The 17750-nt window shown below is 41.2% G+C and overlaps 1 protein-coding gene and 1 long non-coding RNA gene across 2 annotated transcripts in view; one reads left to right on the forward strand and one right to left on the reverse strand.

The window, feature by feature from the left end:
• LOC141096971 (uncharacterized) overlaps positions 1 to 4350 on the forward strand; it is a 24232-nt gene extending 19882 nt beyond the window's left edge. The window contains exon 4 of the long non-coding RNA XR_012233823.1: positions 4242 to 4350. This is a non-coding gene — a long non-coding RNA (uncharacterized lncRNA). The remainder of the gene's footprint in view (positions 1 to 4241) is intronic.
• Positions 1 to 17750, reverse strand: part of EDIL3 (EGF like repeats and discoidin domains 3) — a 1247867-nt gene that overhangs the window by 72945 nt on the left and 1157172 nt on the right. The gene's annotated exons all lie outside the window — the stretch shown is intronic.

Raw genomic sequence — 17750 nt, forward strand, 5'->3', positions numbered from 1 at the left:
TGTGTTCAATTTCCATTCAGCATCACCACAGGAGAAACTAATCGTTACACAAAATAAAGAAGGATTTTTCCAGCGTCTCCAGGAGATAAAATAACAATTGCTTTATTGAGAATATAAAATCTTCATACCATGAGGTAAAAACGACATAAAGAGGCATATGAAGGGGAGCAATTTCCTACGCGTTTCACCCTAAGAGGGCTTAACCATGATTAAGCCCTCTTAGGGTGAAACGCGTAGGAAATTGCTCCCCTTCATATGCCTCTTTATGTCGTTTTTACCTGATGGTATGAAGATTTTATATTCTCAATAAAGCAATTGTTATTTTATCTCCTGGAGACGCTGGAAAAATCCTTCTTTATTTTGTGCATGCACTATACACCAGGGTCAGGGTGTTTCCGTGCGTCGGAGGTGTGATCAGGAGTGAAGAGAGGTGAGCTGAATACTTCTTGTTTGTGCAAATCATTACACAAAGACCACTCAATTCCATAGTTACATGTAATACAGGAAAAACCACTTTAAACATGGTGCGGCCACCAAAGAGTTCATGCAACATATGTATATACATACTCACAGTATATGTAATGGCTATATGAATATCTCTCTCTCTCAATCTTTCTCTCTCTGTATATATATACAGTCATGGCCAAAAGTATTGACACCCCTGCAATTCTGTCAGATAATATTCAGTTTCTTCCTGAAAATGATTGCAAACACAAATTCTTTGGTATTATTATCTTCATTTAATTTGTCTTAAATGAAAAAAACGCAAAAGAGAATGAAGCAAAACATTGATCATTTCACACAAAACTCCAAAAATGGGCCGGACAAAAATATTGGCACCCTCAGCCTAATACTTGGTTGCACAACCTTTAGCCAAAATAACTGCGACCAACCGCTTCCGGTAACCATCAATGAGTTTCTTACAATGCTCTGCTGGAATTTTAGACCATTCTTCTTTGGCAAACTACTCCAGGTCCCTGATATTTGAAGGGTGCCTTCTCCAAACTGCCATTTTTAGATCTCTCCACAGGTGTTCTATGGGATTCAGGTCTGGACTCATTGCTGGCCACCTTAGAAGTCTCCAGTGCTTTCTCTCAAACCATTTTCTAGTGCTTTTTGAAGTGTGTTTTGGGTTATTGTCCTGCTGGAAGACCCATGACCTCTGAGGTAGACCCAACTTTCTCACACTGGGCCCTAAATTATGCTGCACAATTTGTTGGTAGTCTTCTGACTTCATAATGCCATGCACACGGTCAAGCAGTCCAGTGCCAGAGGCAGCAAAGCAACCCCAAAACATCAGGGAACCTCCGCCATGTTTGACTGTAGAGACCATGTACTTTTCTTTGAATGCCTCTTTTTTCTCCTGTAAACTCTATGTTGATGCTTTTGCCCTAAAAGCTCTACTTTTGTCTCATCTGACCAAAGAACATTCTTCCAAAATGTTTTAGGCTTTTTCAGGTAAGTTTTGGCAAACTCCAGCCTGGCTTTTTTATGTCTCGGGGTAAGAAGTGGAGTCTTCCTGGGTCTCCTACCATACAGTCCCTTTTCATTCAGATGCCGACGGATAGTACGGGTTGACACCGTTGTACCCTCCGACTGCAGGGCAGCTTGAACTTGTTTGGATGTTAGTGGAGGTTCTTTATCCAACATCCGCACAATCTTGTGTTGAAATCTCTTGTCAATTTTTCTTTTCCGGCCACATCTAGGGAAGTTAGCCACAGTGCCATGGGCTTTAAACTTCTTGATGACACTGCGCACGGTAGCCACAGGAACATTCAGGTCTTTGGAGATGGACTTGTAGCCTTGAGATTGCTCATGCTTCCTCACAATTTGGTTTCTCAAGTCCTCAGACAGTTCTTTGGTCTTCTTTCTTTTCTCCATGCTCAATGTGGTACACACAAGGACACAAGACAGAGGTTGATTCAACTTTAATCCATGTCAACTGGCTGCAAGTGTGATTTAGTTATTGCCAACACCTGTTAGGTGCCACAGGTAAGTTATAGGTGCTGTTAATTACACAAATTAGAGAAGCATCACATGATTTTTCGAACAGTGCCAATACTTTTGTCCACCCTCTTTGTTATGTTTGGTGTGGAATTATATCCAATTTGGCTTTAGGACAATTCTTTTAGTGTTTTTTAATTTAAGACAAATTAAATGAAGATAATAATACCAAAGAATTTGTGTTTGCAATCATTTTCAGGAAGAAACTGAGTATTATCTGACAGAATTGCAGGGGTGTCAATACTTTTGGCCATGACTGTGTGTATATATATATATATATATATATATATATATATATATACAGTGACAGAGTTTCTGGTGAAGTGATGGGGAGGAGAAATGTGTCACAGCGCATGATGACATCAGTGATGTAAAACCAGAATAGTTTCCTCCAGCGCACTACGTGTTGGGATGGTTTATTGAAATTTATATTATGGGTTGGTTTTAGTGGACATTCATAGAGTGGGAGGGAGAATGTCCATGTATCTCCACGTGCAGTGTTCTGACAAGACCTGTGTGATGTCAAGATCATGTAATCAATCACATGATGGAGGAGTCACATGGTCTGGGCTTAAATGGCTGACTGCCAAAGCTTTCAGTGTTCAGTGTGTGCCTGGAGAGGGAGCACTCCAGGAAAGTGTGAGCTAAACCTGAACCGTGGACATTGATACCTGGGTTGATCCCCACTAGTAAAAGGACTGTTTCTTTTTGTTTCTTTGTTTTGTTGTTTTGCCCAGAGGGCCGTTTTTACTTTGCCAAGCTTGGTTTATCTTGTCTTCAATAAACCAAACATTTTCTTAATGAGACAGTGTTCCAGTTCTATCTCTGTGTACAGATGAATGAGCCACTCTACCACAATATATATTATTATTATTATTTATTTATATAGCACCATTGACTCCATGGTGCTGTACATAAGAAGGGGTTACATACAAATTACAGATATCACTTACAGTAAACAAACTTACAATGACAGACTGATACAGAGGCGAGAGGACCCTGCCCTTTCGGGCTTACATGCTACAGGAAGGTGGGGAAGGAGACAGTAGGTTGGTGGGTTGCAGCAGTTCCGGTGTTGGTTGAGGTGATATCTCCAGTAGTGGTGAGAAGGTAGTGGGGTCATTGCAGGCTGTAGGCTTTCTCGAAGAGGTGGGTTTTCAGGTTCCGTCTGAAGGATCCGAATGTGGTTGATAGTCAGACATGTTGGGGCAAAGAATTCCAGAGAATAGGGGCTATTAGGGAGAAGTCTTGGAGGCGGTTGGGTGAGTAGCGAATAAGTGTGGAGGAGAGAAGGAGGTCTTGGGATGACCGTAGATTACATGAGGGAAGGTATCGGGAGATTAGTTCAGAGACATATGGAGGAGACAGGTTATAGATGGCCTTGGAGGTCAGTATTAGTAAATTGAACTTGATACGCTGAGGGAATGGAAGCCAGTGAAGAGATTTGCAGAGGGGAGAAGCGGAGGAGTAGAGAGGAGAGAGATGAATTAGTCGGGCAGCAGAGTTAAGGATGGACTGGAGAGGTGCGAGGGTGTTAGCAGGGAGACCACAGAAAAGGATGTTGCAGTAGACGAGCCGGGAGATGATGAGGGCGTGCACAAGCATTTTAGTAGATTGAGGGTTGAGGAAAGGACGGATTCTTGAAATATTTTTGAACATATATATATATATATATATATATATATATATATATATATATAGTATATACCACAGTGAACAAGGACACTGCAACACAAGTCTTAAGCGTGGCCCTATAATAGAATGTAACAGTTGTAAGGAGTCAATTCATGAAATTTCTACTGTTCTAATTACCTCAGTCATGATCAATCGTGAGTGCAATTACTGAAAAGTAGAAATGTTTAAAAAAACAGTTATGAGCTATCTAGCCATGTAAAGTTACAGAGAGCGGTGCTGAGGCACATAGTACCTAAAAGTTTCCACCAACATTTTGCTGACTCATCAACTGTAAACATCCAGAATTTTCTATTGCATTAGCAGGAGCTAAAAGCTGTACCATGGGGGCCTCAAGCCATTAGGTTCCCATGACCAAGCAGCTGTATGTAAGCCTTACGTCACCAAGCACAAAACAAAACATTGTGAATCACACTTCTGTATCTGGCAGTTTGATGGCCAAGTCTAGGTTTGGCGAAATCCAGGAGAACATAATTTGCCTGAATATAGTGTTTTAATCGCAATATTTTGTAGAGTATGCATAATGCTATGGGTTTGTTTTTCAGAATGCTGGTCTAGGGTCCTTAGTTCCAGTGGATGAAAATCTTAATGCTTCAGCATATGTGGAATAAATGAGGAAGGCCTTTTTCTGTTCCAGAATAGCTGTGGCACCAGTACATAAAGCAAAGTCCATAAAGGCATGGATTAACCCCATTGAACACCTTTGGAATGATCTCTCACTCAACATCAGTCTCTGACCTCTCAAATGCTCTTCTTGATGAATGGGTACAAATTCCCACAGACAAACTCCAAAATCTTGGCAGAAAGCCCTTCAAGAAGAATGGAAGCTGTTAAAGCTGCAAAAAGTGAATGGGGGACTATGTCTAAAATAAGGACTATGGATTTACAATGGAACGTCTTAAAAGTTCCTGTTAAAAGCTAATGTTCCAATAATTTTATCCATATAGTATATGGGGACATTTTAATAATCATGCCATTCATAGAATACATACTTCATAAATGATTTGCTTTAAATGGTATCAATCTCCTTTACAGACGATTGTCAGGAATCAATGTAGCATACCTAAGCTTTTGTTCACAAAGCTGTTGAGAGCCTAAATTGCGGATTTTGTCGAGGTTTAAGTTGCCTTTGAAAGCAAATATAGGAAAAAGAGTTATTCTTGCCATCAACATGTTGAAAACCTCAGTGGACCTCACTGGGTTCAAAGAGAAGGGGCAATATATCGAAAGAGTGTAAATTTATTTATTGATTCAGCAATGGTACTATATAGAAATATCTTGTTTTAGTCATCACAAGTATTTTACGCATGATGCAGAAAATCCACACTGCAAAAAAATACAAAACGTATTCATACATTCTACATTTCCTTGGCCTGTCACCATAGATTTAAAAAGTAAAATATTTCTGGGCATAGATTTGACAGCACCTATTAAACGTAACTGTCTAGTGTTCATACTCGGTGCAGTGAAAACAGAGAATAACAAGTATGGAGGGAAACTAGGGTGAACACATACTAATATTTGAAATGTGAGACTAATTTTTAATGTAATTAAATACCCCTAATTTTACAAACATTCACATTAACAAAAATGAATATTTTATAATTTGCTTCTATATGTATACAGCAAAATGGCAGTTGATGGTCACCATTTTTCTGAACATAACATGCGATCAACGGTTAAAGAAATTAAAAAATTCTGATACTGTCTGCTTATCTCTCCTGCCCCTCCTCTACTCACGGTCACCTGCATGTCCTCACTGCAACTTATAATCCCCTGCTGCTCGCAATGAAATCTTTGGTCTTTTCATGCAGGACTCCCAGGATTAATGGCACCCAGGACGATTCAGAGCACAGCGTAACATCATGATGCCTTTGTCTCTGTGTGCTCTTGAAGAACCGTCCCCGGATGTCCGGCACAGCACGAGAGATGACAGAAGATTCCAACATTAGTGGTGGGGTGTTGAAAGATGCGATTAAGATTTAAGAATGATGTGGTGGAGAGGCTAGAATGGAGAATGTTGTAGGAGTATAAGAATTTTTCATTAATTTTACGTAATAAGGTTATTATACTCTAGGACAGTGATGGCGAACCTTTTAGAGACCGAGTGACCAAACTGCAATCCAAAACCCACTTATCGCAAAGTGCTAACACGGCAATTTATCCTGAATACTGAGGCTTTAGATTAGAAAAACAACTTGTACATTAGCGCGCTATAGACTCTATGGCAAAGATCTTGCAAGCTCTGCACTCCAAGCCTGAGATACTGGCCACTGATTGCAGTGGAGGTCTGTTCTTAAAGGCCCTTTTACATTTAGCGATGCACCAGTGATCCGGCCAGCGATCCGACCCGGTCAGGATCGCTGGTGCATCGCTAAATGATCGCTAGTGAGCATTCACACAGAAAGATCTCACAGCGATACAGCAGCGACGCAGCGGACGATATTCACCTTTCACACACAACGATGAAGACGTCCTCCCGCCCGCCTCCAGCGTCGCTCGTCGTCACAGCAGGAAGCAGATGACGAGAAATGGAGCCGCCCGATCTCGCGCGATCAGCGGTAACCAGCGGGGGAGCCGGTCGGAGGTAAGTATCACAAATAGCGATATCGCTAGCGATATCGCTATAACGTCACAAAATCGGTGACGTTATAGCGATATCACTAGCGATATCGCTATGTGTAAAACCCCCTTAAGACTGGAAAGGATTTGGAATCAAAAGTAAAATTGCAAAGTTGTTTATTTTTACAACCTGTTTGCAATTGTAGCCCATAATCATGATGAGAACAAACCCTTTAAGCCAGGGATGTCAAACTCAAATACACGGAGGGAGAGGGCCAAAGATAAAAGCTTTCACAAAGTCACAGGCCAATCTAGATATTTGTTAAAAAAAATGTACAATTGAGGAAGTTTTTCCTTATGAAATAAAATTATCAACTTTTGGAAATATAGTGGAATAATACCGTATAATATGTTATGTAAGAGCAGTAAAAAGCATATAGCTCAATGGCATAATATATATAAAAATGAGTGTATGTGTGTGTCTCTCTCCAGGATGGACTCCCTGGATTGGCGTGCGTCTTAATGTTTGCCCATAAGGACTATGGGTATTTGTGAGGTGTGGTTTAACTTTGAGTTTTTGATTTATGGTCCTATGTCCTATGAGGAACGGTTACAGGATTTTGGAATGTTTAGCTTGCAAAAAAGAAGACTGAGAGGACACTTAATAGCTGTCTACAAATATCTCAAGGGCTGTCACATTGTAGAAGGATCATCTTTATTCTCATTTGCACAAGGAAAGACTAGACACAGATTAGATATTAACAGTGGAACAGGCTGCCAGGAGAGGTGGTGAATTCTCCTTCAATAGAAGTCTTCAAACAGAGGCTGGACAGACATCTGTCTGGGATGATTTAGCGAATCCTGCTTTGAGCAGGGGGTTGGACCAGATGGCCCAGGAGGTCCCTTACAACTCTACCATTCTATGATTCTATGCTGCATAGTGGCCCAACATGACTTTCCACACTGTATAATGGCCCCCATGCTGCTCCTTACTGTATAATGGCCCCACATGATGCTCCATATTGATTAATGGCCACACATGACGCCCCATACTGTATAATGGCCCCACATGATGCTCCATATTGATTAATGGCCACACATGATGCTCCATACTGTATAATGACCCTACATGATGCTCCATATTGTATAATGGCCTCACATAAAAAAAACTACTCACCTTTGCCCTTTTCAACGTGATCTGGACGCTTAATATATCACAATCCTACCTGTAGGCACATAAGCCATCTTCTCAGCAATAGTGTCACTACTCTCCTCAGCCCACGTGCCATCATCCTACTCAGAACGCACACAGACTGATGGGATGGCGAGAAGCCTGATGGGATGGAGCGCTGCCTGATGTGATGACGTGCAGCATGATAGGATGGCGCACAAGCAGAGAAGAATGGGCTTGGTGCTAGTGATGAAGGAAGATGGTGAGCGGACTGAGGAGAGTGATTGCGATGCTAGTTTTGAGGAGATGGCACATGTGCCCACCGGGAGGGCTCTGTGTGCCCCCTCTGGCACGTGTGCAATAGGTCGCCACCACTGCTCTAGGGTCTGGAGAGACCCCAGATCATGTTAAGGGACATTAAGAGAATAACCATTTTACTAATCAAATTTCCCTGGAAAAAAATGTGCAAACAAGTGAATTTGAATGCTTTCTCATCCACTAATCTGTTACAAATTTGAACAGAGCATACAAGCTTGTGCAGAAGATATACTCATAATGCCAGCCCTACAAGGTACTAAAGCTAATCACAGAGCCACAATATGGTTTATGGTTCCTTTAATTGTAATTAGAAGCCAACAGATTAAACTTTAGGCTGAGGTTATACGACCACGTGTCGCGAGACAGCAAATCTCTGAAATCTCTGAAAAGTGTTGCGACAAAAACATTTGTGTGATTTTTCTTGCCGAATTATTTTAGAGCTCTTATGTTCCTTTAAATAAAACAGTTACGCAACAACAAGTCACATGCCGCGTGCAACTTGCATTGAAGTCTATGGCAAGTGTGTTGTGCGTGACTTGTGCTCAATAACATAAATCCATCGGACGTGGAAACATATGGGACTGTGTCGCAGTTGCATTATATCAAAGTTTGTAATGCAACATCATAACAAATCATTCCATCCAATGTCGCTTGACGCATGTCGCTATTTAGTCCAAGCCTAAGCATAATTTTTTAGTAACCATCTATTAAGCAAGTAGCAATGTTTTCTGCGTTATAAATATACATTGAATGGGATATTTTTATCTTGTTTTTAAGGTTGATATTAATACATCCATAAAAAGTACACATACAGATCCCTCATTGTTTACTATAGAATTCCATCCAAGCCTTTCTGCGGAGAGGAATGACGCTTGATATTTTAAAAGCACTCTGTTTTTCTTGTGTCCCACAGAGCCTTCCACTGAAAACCCAAAGATTTTCCATTCAAATAAACAACATATACAACATCAGGAAATACACACTCGCAATGTTCCAGACAGCAGAATATTACTAAAACAAAATACAGAAAAAAAATGTTCTAGGAACTAGAATACATGACGTGATGAATAATGGCTGTATGCTGTGCAGTGCCACAAGAAAAATATTTTAAAGCAAAGGCAAAAATTATGCAGTAGTAGTAATAAGTAAATCAGCAAAATAGAGCCAATATTTATAGAAACATAGTGTACCAACGTCTGGTACAGCAACAGTCTGGTTAACTTTCTGAGAAGTCAGGGCAAATTTTCTTCACCTTTATATATTCGTAACTTTTATATAGAAACTTATAGTAATGGATTAAACTTAAATTTAAAGAACAAAATTATTGTTCTTACAAAGAGTAGATCTTTCTTATGGAAATTATAGCCTATAGAAAGAATAAGAGTAACTTGTAAAACTTGTACAGAAAAAAAAAATTAGTTCTTCTCTTTCATGTTAGTGTCTTGGTAATGTAATGTGATTAATTTCCTTTTAAGGGCCCCGTCACACATAGCGACGCACCAGCGATCCCGACAACGATATGACCTGGTCAGGATCGCTGGTGTGTCGCTACACGATCGCTGGTGAGCTGCCAGACACATTGGAGCACGGCACTTAGGGTGATTTCATATTAGCGTTTCAGGGCACAGCGACGGCCTGCGCACGGCTGCCACTAAGCCCTGCCCCCTGCCGTGCCTCCTCCGGTAGCTCCGCCTATGGGCGCAAGACGCTGCATGCGTCCTGCGTCCCCTATCTTTTTCACTGGGGACGCAGGCCGTGCGCATTATGCATTTGGCGGTGCATGCGTCCTTTTGATGGTGCGCCGACCAGCGCCAAACGCAACCTGCTGCAATTTGGTTGTGCTCTGCGCACTGTCAAAATGACGCATGCGCCGCCAAACGCATACTGTGCACGGCCTGCATCCCCAGTGATAAAGATAGGGGATGCAGGACACATGCAGCGTCATGCGCCCGTAGGCGGAGCTACTGGAGGAGGTGTGGAAGGGGGCGGGGCTTAGCAGCGGCCGTGCGCAGGCCGTCGCTGCGCCCTGAAACGCTAATGTGAAACCACCCTTAGAAACCCACTGTTTACCTTGGTTACCAGCTCCCTGCACCAGCGCGCTGGTAACTAAGGTACACATCGGGTTTCTAAGCGTTGCGCGCAGCTTAGAGACCCAATGTGTACCTTAGTTACCAGCGCCAGCTCGCTGATCGCTGGTCTCCCGCCTGCCACATGCAGCGATACGTGCTGGCCAGCGGGAGACCAGCGATCGAAAAAATGTCCTGGCCATTCCAGGACGATCAGCGATACCCGGCAGGGGGGCCAGTCGCTGGTGTCACACACAGCGATCTCGCTGGTGAGATCGCTCTTGCGTCACAAAACTTGTGACTCAGCAGCGATTTCGCTAGCGAGATCGCTGTGTGTGATGGCGGCTTAAGTCCATCCAGGAAATTAGCTGCACAAAGTGATTCTCTACCATTTAATATTTGTAAGACCAATAAATGAACCAAAGTCTATGTAGAGTGGGAAAATAACTGTTTTAATTTATTTTAATGATCTGCGTAATAACGATTGATGCTTTGGGCTCAAAAAATAAAATAATTCTGGAACAGTTTTGGTCAACCAATAAGAAGGAGCATGTGAAGTGTAATTTCTAAACTTTACGTAAAGACACTTGCCTGCATTCCCATAGACTGTAATGCGTTATTTTGTCGCATTCCATGCGCAAGTGTGCACATGCATTTTTTTACGCCTTTCGGCGGAACCAAAAATGCAATAGGTTGCATCTGGCGTACCTAGGCGAACACTTTGAAACAACGCATGCGCATGAAAACGCATACGAACGTGTGAAAATGCAAGACCATGTGCACACCATGTTAAACATAGGTACGCATGACGCATGGACGCGCACAATGCGCTGTGCAAAAAACGCTAATGTGAAACCAGCCTAAATTGTACAATTCTGGCTGCATGCGGCCACCGCCAAAGGGAGCCAACGACTCTTCTGTATACTAAGCAAGTGTTTAAGCTCCCTCTAAGGCCCGGTCAAACTTGTGAAAAACTCGCACGAGTCTCCCATCTCAATACCCGACACTGCTGCCACTCGGGACCGGAGTGTGCGGCTGCATGTATTTCTATACAGCTGAGTGCTCCGTTCCAAGTGCCGGTGGCAGTGCCGGGTATTGAGATGCGGGACTCGTTTCTTGCAAGTGTGACCTCGGCCTAATGGTAACTGCAGGCAGGGAGAATGGGAACATTTAAAGGGAGTGTCAATGACAAAGCTTCTTTATTATTTGTCTAGACCACCTTACATCTTAACAATAGGTAATTTTGAATTCTGGCATTTAGACTTTTTTCTTGTTACACCATTTACTGATCAGATTAATTTAAATTATATTTTGATCAATCAGACATTTCTGAATGCAGCACTTTAGCCCTGCTATGTGTGTCATTGTTCATGATCTCCTATGAACGCAGTCCATGCGCCGACATTCATAGGAGATTTACAATGACATATTCGGAGGTCTTCTGCAGACTCACCAGCTGTCATGGCAACCCATCAGCACCCCACGATTACGTGTCTTGGGCATCGATAGGCATGTTTTTTTAGGCTTTTCCATGTTTTAAATGCTTTCTAAGAGATTGACAATTGCAATTAACTGGTTAACAGCCGCGTCTGGATCTTGGATCAGACCAAATGTCATGAGCAGGGAAAGATGCGCGCTCAGCATTACATTTACAGCATTTGTTGTACATTAAAAAATTACTTGGTATTATGATTCTTTAGGTCAATAAAATGATAGTGATGCTAAATTTCCAAATAAATTTCTAAATAAATTAAAAAAAAAGTTGGTTTGCCGTTGTTTGAGACCCATAACTTTTACATTTATTCATGAATGAAGCTGTGTGAGGGCTTTTTTTGCATGGCTACCTGGAATTTTTGTATCTATTGTGGCTATTTTCTTTGGAGTGGCACCCCGGCTCACAGAGCATTTACTGCTGTATATATGCCTGCAGTATCAGTTCGCGCAATACCTGTGCATTGAGTGGGTTTCCCCGTTTTGCAGATTTATACTTTGTTGAGGATCAGGTTGTTTAATTTGCGCTAGTTCTGTTTTATGCACTGAGCCATACAGTTTGTGATGTATTATAAACCGGTTAGATGAAGATATTTAGGGAGTTAAAGTAAAACTGAGAAAAATTCAAGCGTAAGAAATGTTTTTGTTATTACCATTTACATCGGGCCAATTTGTTAAGAGAGAACATACAACCGCAGAATGTTTATTCAGTCGCATCACTCCCCGCTGCTTCGCTGGAGCATAAAATCTAATCTCGGCAACACGTTCGCCTGGGCACACACGCAAACTATTCTAAAATCATATTCTTTACCAAGCTGCTCCAGCTTTAGGAGCGCTTCTGAGAGTAAACGTAGCCGGCACCAAGGGGGGCGAAAGCTTTTGGGCACTTCGGAATACTTCTAGACTGCTTGTCTGAAGAGAGCGCTTGGCTGGAGAAAGGTTGGTAAGGAATGGAGACATGTTGGTATTAGCATAGAAAAAGATGAGTACAGATCAAGCAGTTTTTGCTATCGACATTTGTTTTTTCCTTTAAATAAAACATGAAACTTAGTAGAAGAATAAATTACAAATTGTTTCCAACAAGTGGATCACTGCTGTTATAACGTTACACAAAAATAGACAAGAGGCTGAAATCCAATTGGTTGCAACAAATTTTACAATTTGTGTCACTGCTGTCATAAATAAAGCCCAAGGACCCATGTAGAATATTGGAGGTGTCTCATTGCTAACAATATAATAAAGGCAATACAGATTCTAATTCCTTGAACTACAGTATATAATTCTACTAATCAGGACGTGTATTGTTGGGTGTTTCCGCAGCCTTGGGAGCTAGAGTTGAGCGACTTTGGTCGGATCAGGTTTCATGAAACAAAATTTGTTTCAGATGAAACTGGTCCGACTAGGGTAAAAAAAAGTCAGAGTTTCGTCCGAAACCCGACCCCAATGCAAGTCAATGGGGAATAAAAGTCGACATTGAGCGGATGACATTCATCCACTCAATGCCGAGTTTTATTCCCCATTGACTTGCATTGGGGTCGGGTTTCGGATGAAACTCCGACTTTTTTTGCCCTAGTTGGACCAGTTTCATCTGAAACAAATTTTGTTTCATGAAACCCGATTCGACCAAAGTCGCTCCACTCTATTGGGAGCCTAAAGGGGTTGACGCATCCTATTAAAAGGGTAAAATGGCAAAGTGGTTGTAAAAAAAAAGCAACTTTGTAATTTACCTCTTATTCAAAATTCTCTCCCGTCTTAATAACAAAGGAAATGGGATCTTTAATTCGGCAGCGTACAGCTCTAGATGATTGGCCGGTCTCCTAGACAAGGTGGTTTGCTATATAGCTTAGAAATGTTGGTCTGAAGCTATACAGATCACTGGATCTAGTCAGCCTCAGAGGGCAGGTTCAGACAAGCGCAAGATCCTCATCCGAGAGAGAAAAGTAGATTGATTATGCAAATGACACTCTGAGTATGATCAGAGTATGATCCGATTCTCTCGAATGAGGAACAGATGGAGAGAAAAAATTCTCCATCTTCTCCATTCTATCAGTCCGTGGAAATCGAAATGCTCTCAGATGACATCCGAGTGCTCTCCGGTTGTTTCCACAAACTCATTGATTTGCATGGCCAATTGTTATCCGAATATTGAATCAATCTCGGGAATGCTGCATTTTTTTTCCTTGAAAAACATGGACGTGTGCACGGCTCCATAGACTAACATAATTCCAACTGTGATCCGATGTTTTGTCAGATCGCACTAGGAATGAAAGCATGCCCGTCTTCACCTGCCCTTCTCCTATGCTTTTCCAAAATCGTCTCTGCTAGCAGTAAGGGAGAGTGCACAGTTTGGGCCAGCGGCTAGCAGAAGTATGACACATATAGTGCACCCATAAATGTATGTATGCTTGCTATGTTTCCTAAGTGTGTAGTCATAAGTGGCAGCTTTGTATTGCTATATCTCTATTTGGCACTGCAGAGCAGCAGCAATTTACAGTACAATAATCTCATAAGATGAAATATGAAACGAGTTATAGCAGAAAAATCCAGTTTAAAATCCACATAAAATGCATAAGGATTTTTCTTTGACTTTAATGTGAGACTTCAGTAAAATATATTCACCATGTGTGAACTTATCCCAAGGCCATGTTCCCGCTTTCAAGATTCACTGACATTTCACAGTTAAGTGATTACTGTCATTTCAACAAAGTTTACATAAATCAATAACAAGTAAATGAAAGAAAACTTTGTAATATATCTTATCAGGGAGATATGCTTCTTTCTCCACTTTACAAGACACTATTTCTCCTTCCTTGTCTTTTGAACGCTTGACTGACTGAAATGAAGCTAAAATTGAGCTTTCTTAGGTGTCAGATTTTAGCTAATATTGAGGTCTATCGAAAGGCAAGAGGAAGGACAGGGACACAGAGTTCTGCTGCTGCTTTCTAGTATGTGTGCTGTCTCACCCAGAGCTGGATTTACAGCAACACTGCAGGTACAGATTTTGCTTTGATTTCACAATAGATATTTGGTGAAAAAAATCCATTGATTCCTACTTTCAGAATTATCCAACTTTTTGAGAGTTAAATAGTACAAGTGAAGATTAGAAACCTTGTAATGTATCTTATAAAGGAAATCTGCTTTTTTTCTTCAGTGTGAGAGAGAGGCAGAGTAAAATAGTAAAGAAAATCCAAGATAAAAACAAAACAAAATAGGCTGGGTTTTGTCTGTTAAATGGCCACAGTGTGAAGGTGCTCCAACACATTGCATATATTCAAACTTATTTTGGCTCATTTCTTTGGTTTTGCTGTAGTTTAATGTACCTTGGACAGAATGGGGCATGGCTCTCTCTTTTTGAGCTAAATATTTAATCTACATAGGTTCCCATGGTTGGGTGTTTGAACAGTTGGACCCCGGTCCTGCTCTGCCCCCTTTATATGGACGTCGGCTGACACAAGGAGAGTTTTTAAAAGTAAACCTAGGATAGTCCCCATTGGGTATACCTTGTCGCAGTGGGATGGGTTTTATACTTTGTTGATCAAAATAGTGTTAACTAAGTACCCTATTTTAATTATATGTACTATTACTATTTACTTATGACAGGTTTAATGCTCATTTTTGTATTTTTCTCAGGTTTTATCTGTTAAATGACCACACAGTGCGAATGGGCTCCTACACATCTCTCTGCAGCATTCGACACTGTGGATCATCAGCTCCTCCTCACTATGCTCCATTCCATTGGCCTCAAGGACACCGTTCTCTTCTGGTTCTCCTCCTATCTCTCCGACCGCTCCTTTACTGTTTCTTTTGCTGGTTCCTCCTCCTCTCACCTTCCCCTTACTGTTGGGGTTCCTCAAGGATCGGTTCTAGGCCCCCTCCTCTTCTCCTTGTACACTGCCCCTATTGGTCAAACAATCAGTAGATTTGGTTTCCAGTACCATCTCTATGCTGATGACACCCAATTATACGCTTCTTCTCCTGACATTACGCCTGCCTTTCTAGAAAACACTGGCGATTGTCTAAACGCTGTGTCTAATATCATGTCCTCACTATATCTGAAACTGAACCTGTCAAAGACTGAACTCCTGGTGTTTCCTCCCGCTACTAATGTACCTACACCCGACATTGCCATTTCCGTGTGTGGTTCCACTATTACTCCCCAGCAACATGCCCGCTGTCTTGGGGTCATACTTGATTCCGAGCTTTCCTTTGCCCCCCACATTCGATCACTGGCTCGCTCTTGTCATCTGCACCTCAAAAACATTTCTAGAATTCGACCTTTTCTTACTTTTGACTCTGCAAAAACTCTTACTGTTTCTCTTATTCATTCTCGTCTCGACTATTGTAACTCTCTTCTAATCGGTCTCCCTCTTACCAAACTCTCCCCTCTCCAATCTGTCTTGAATGCTGCAGCCAGGATCATATTCCTCACCAATCGTTACACCGATGCCTCTACCTTGTGCCAGTCATTACACTGGCTACCCATCCACTCCAGAATTCAGTATAAACTTATTACCCTCACCCACAAAGCCCTCCATGGCTCAGCACCACCCTACATCTCCTCCCTTGTTTCAGTATACCACCCTACCCGCGCCCTCCGTTCTGCTGATGACCTGAGGTTAGTATCCTCAATAGTCAGAACCTCCCACTCCCGTCTCCAAGACTTTACACGTGCTGCGCCAATTCATTGGAATGCACTTCCCAGGTCAATTCGATTAGACCCCAATCCCCACAATTTTAAGCGTGTCCTGAAAACGCATTTATTCAGACAGGCCTATCGCCTCAACACATTAACCTAATCTATCCCTGTGTGGCAGAGCCAAAAGTTTTACCATAACCAGGTTCCCAGCATCATGTTCCCACATGCTTTATGCATCCATTAGCCCTCTGTGTCTGTACTGTTACACACTTAACATTATGGCTGGTCCATACAATCAGAGCAACTGTTACCACCCACCTTTCGTGTCTCCCTCTTTCCTCATAGACTGTAAGCTTGCGAGCAGGGCCCTCACTCCTCTTGGTATTTGTTATAATCTACTGTATGTGATTATTGTTATGCTGTAATGTCTATTGTCTGTACAAATCCCCTCTGAAATGTAAAGTGCTGCGGAATATGTCGGCGCTATAAAAATAAAATTTATTATTATATTATTATTATTACACATTGCACCTTTATCAACTTCTGTTCCGACTCAATCCTTTGGTTTTAAAATAGCAGAAAGTGCTACATTTTTCTAGTAAGTGTTTTATTTCACCAAAAGATGAATTTACAGATATACTGCTCAGTACTGGAGTACATTGTCTCAAGGCTGCTATTGCTTCTGTTCAAATGTTGCATAGAGCCAGAAGAGCAATAAAGCCTGCACAGAGGTGAAAAACTGGTAAACAATAGAGGATACAAGCTATATAATGGCCAGAAATAGTGTTATTCCTCATGTAGACACAAAACAGCTTATTTGGAACAGGCACTTAAATTAACAGGAACCCACAAATGCTCGAGAAGTGAACAGTAATTCTTTATCTTTTTACAGATATAATTACTTTAATATACAGTACTTGTCATGAAAAAAGGGTCAAATTGAATTTTGCCAATCTCCTCATCCTTTTATCCCACAAGAACAAAAGATTCATTCACAGTTTCGTTTTATAAACCTTTAATAGAAACTTCAGCTATAATCCTAAATCCATCCTTCCTCTGTTACAGTGAACTAAGCTCCATCAATGCTTTTATAAGAGTCCCTCAACTATTGTTTGTCACTTTCCTTTCCCCTCTAATGGTTTTATGGCTTCAGGTTGGAGAATGAACACTTTTTAGTTTATCTAAAGGTATTCAAAAAACCCTAAAAGCCAAATGTTCTTGTCAATAGCTTTAACATGCCATGTATAATATTTCAAGGTAAACTATTGCACGTAAACCCCATTATTAAGACTGAGAGCACATAGAAAAATACTACGTAAGTAATTCTATGGTACAGTACAAGCTCATAATATGCCCTTAGCTAATATTGTGAATACAGAGAGAAGGGAGGCATAAGGGCCCTTGTATCTAGTTCCGCCATCAGGGTACCACAGTAAATCAAAATGGAATTTTGTAATTGGTTCCTACTCATCAATCTGTTGCTTCCATTTCTGTATAGTTCATCATTAGATTATAGTTCTTTTTTGGAAATATGAGCTAAATTCTCAAACTATGAGGATTATTGCATTCTAGAAAAAAAAGAATTTCAATTTATATCTAAATGACCACAGAAAAATAGATTGACTTCCACTTGTTTTAATGGTTTCTAACCATCTATCCATGCTTCTTGGTGATGTTCTTGCCTTTTTTTTACTTATTTCTGCTCTCATTTGTAATAACCAGTCCTATTAATTTTTTTAAGTAAGGAAGATGGAAGAAATTACACAAATGTCTACAAGGCCTTGGATAAAAGGGAATTTGTCACCGCCAG

Source organism: Dendrobates tinctorius, unplaced genomic scaffold, assembly GCF_039654945.1.
Source record: "Dendrobates tinctorius isolate UK_male_01 unplaced genomic scaffold, ASM3965494v1 ptg000003l, whole genome shotgun sequence".
Lineage (NCBI taxonomy): Eukaryota > Metazoa > Chordata > Amphibia > Anura > Dendrobatidae > Dendrobates > Dendrobates tinctorius.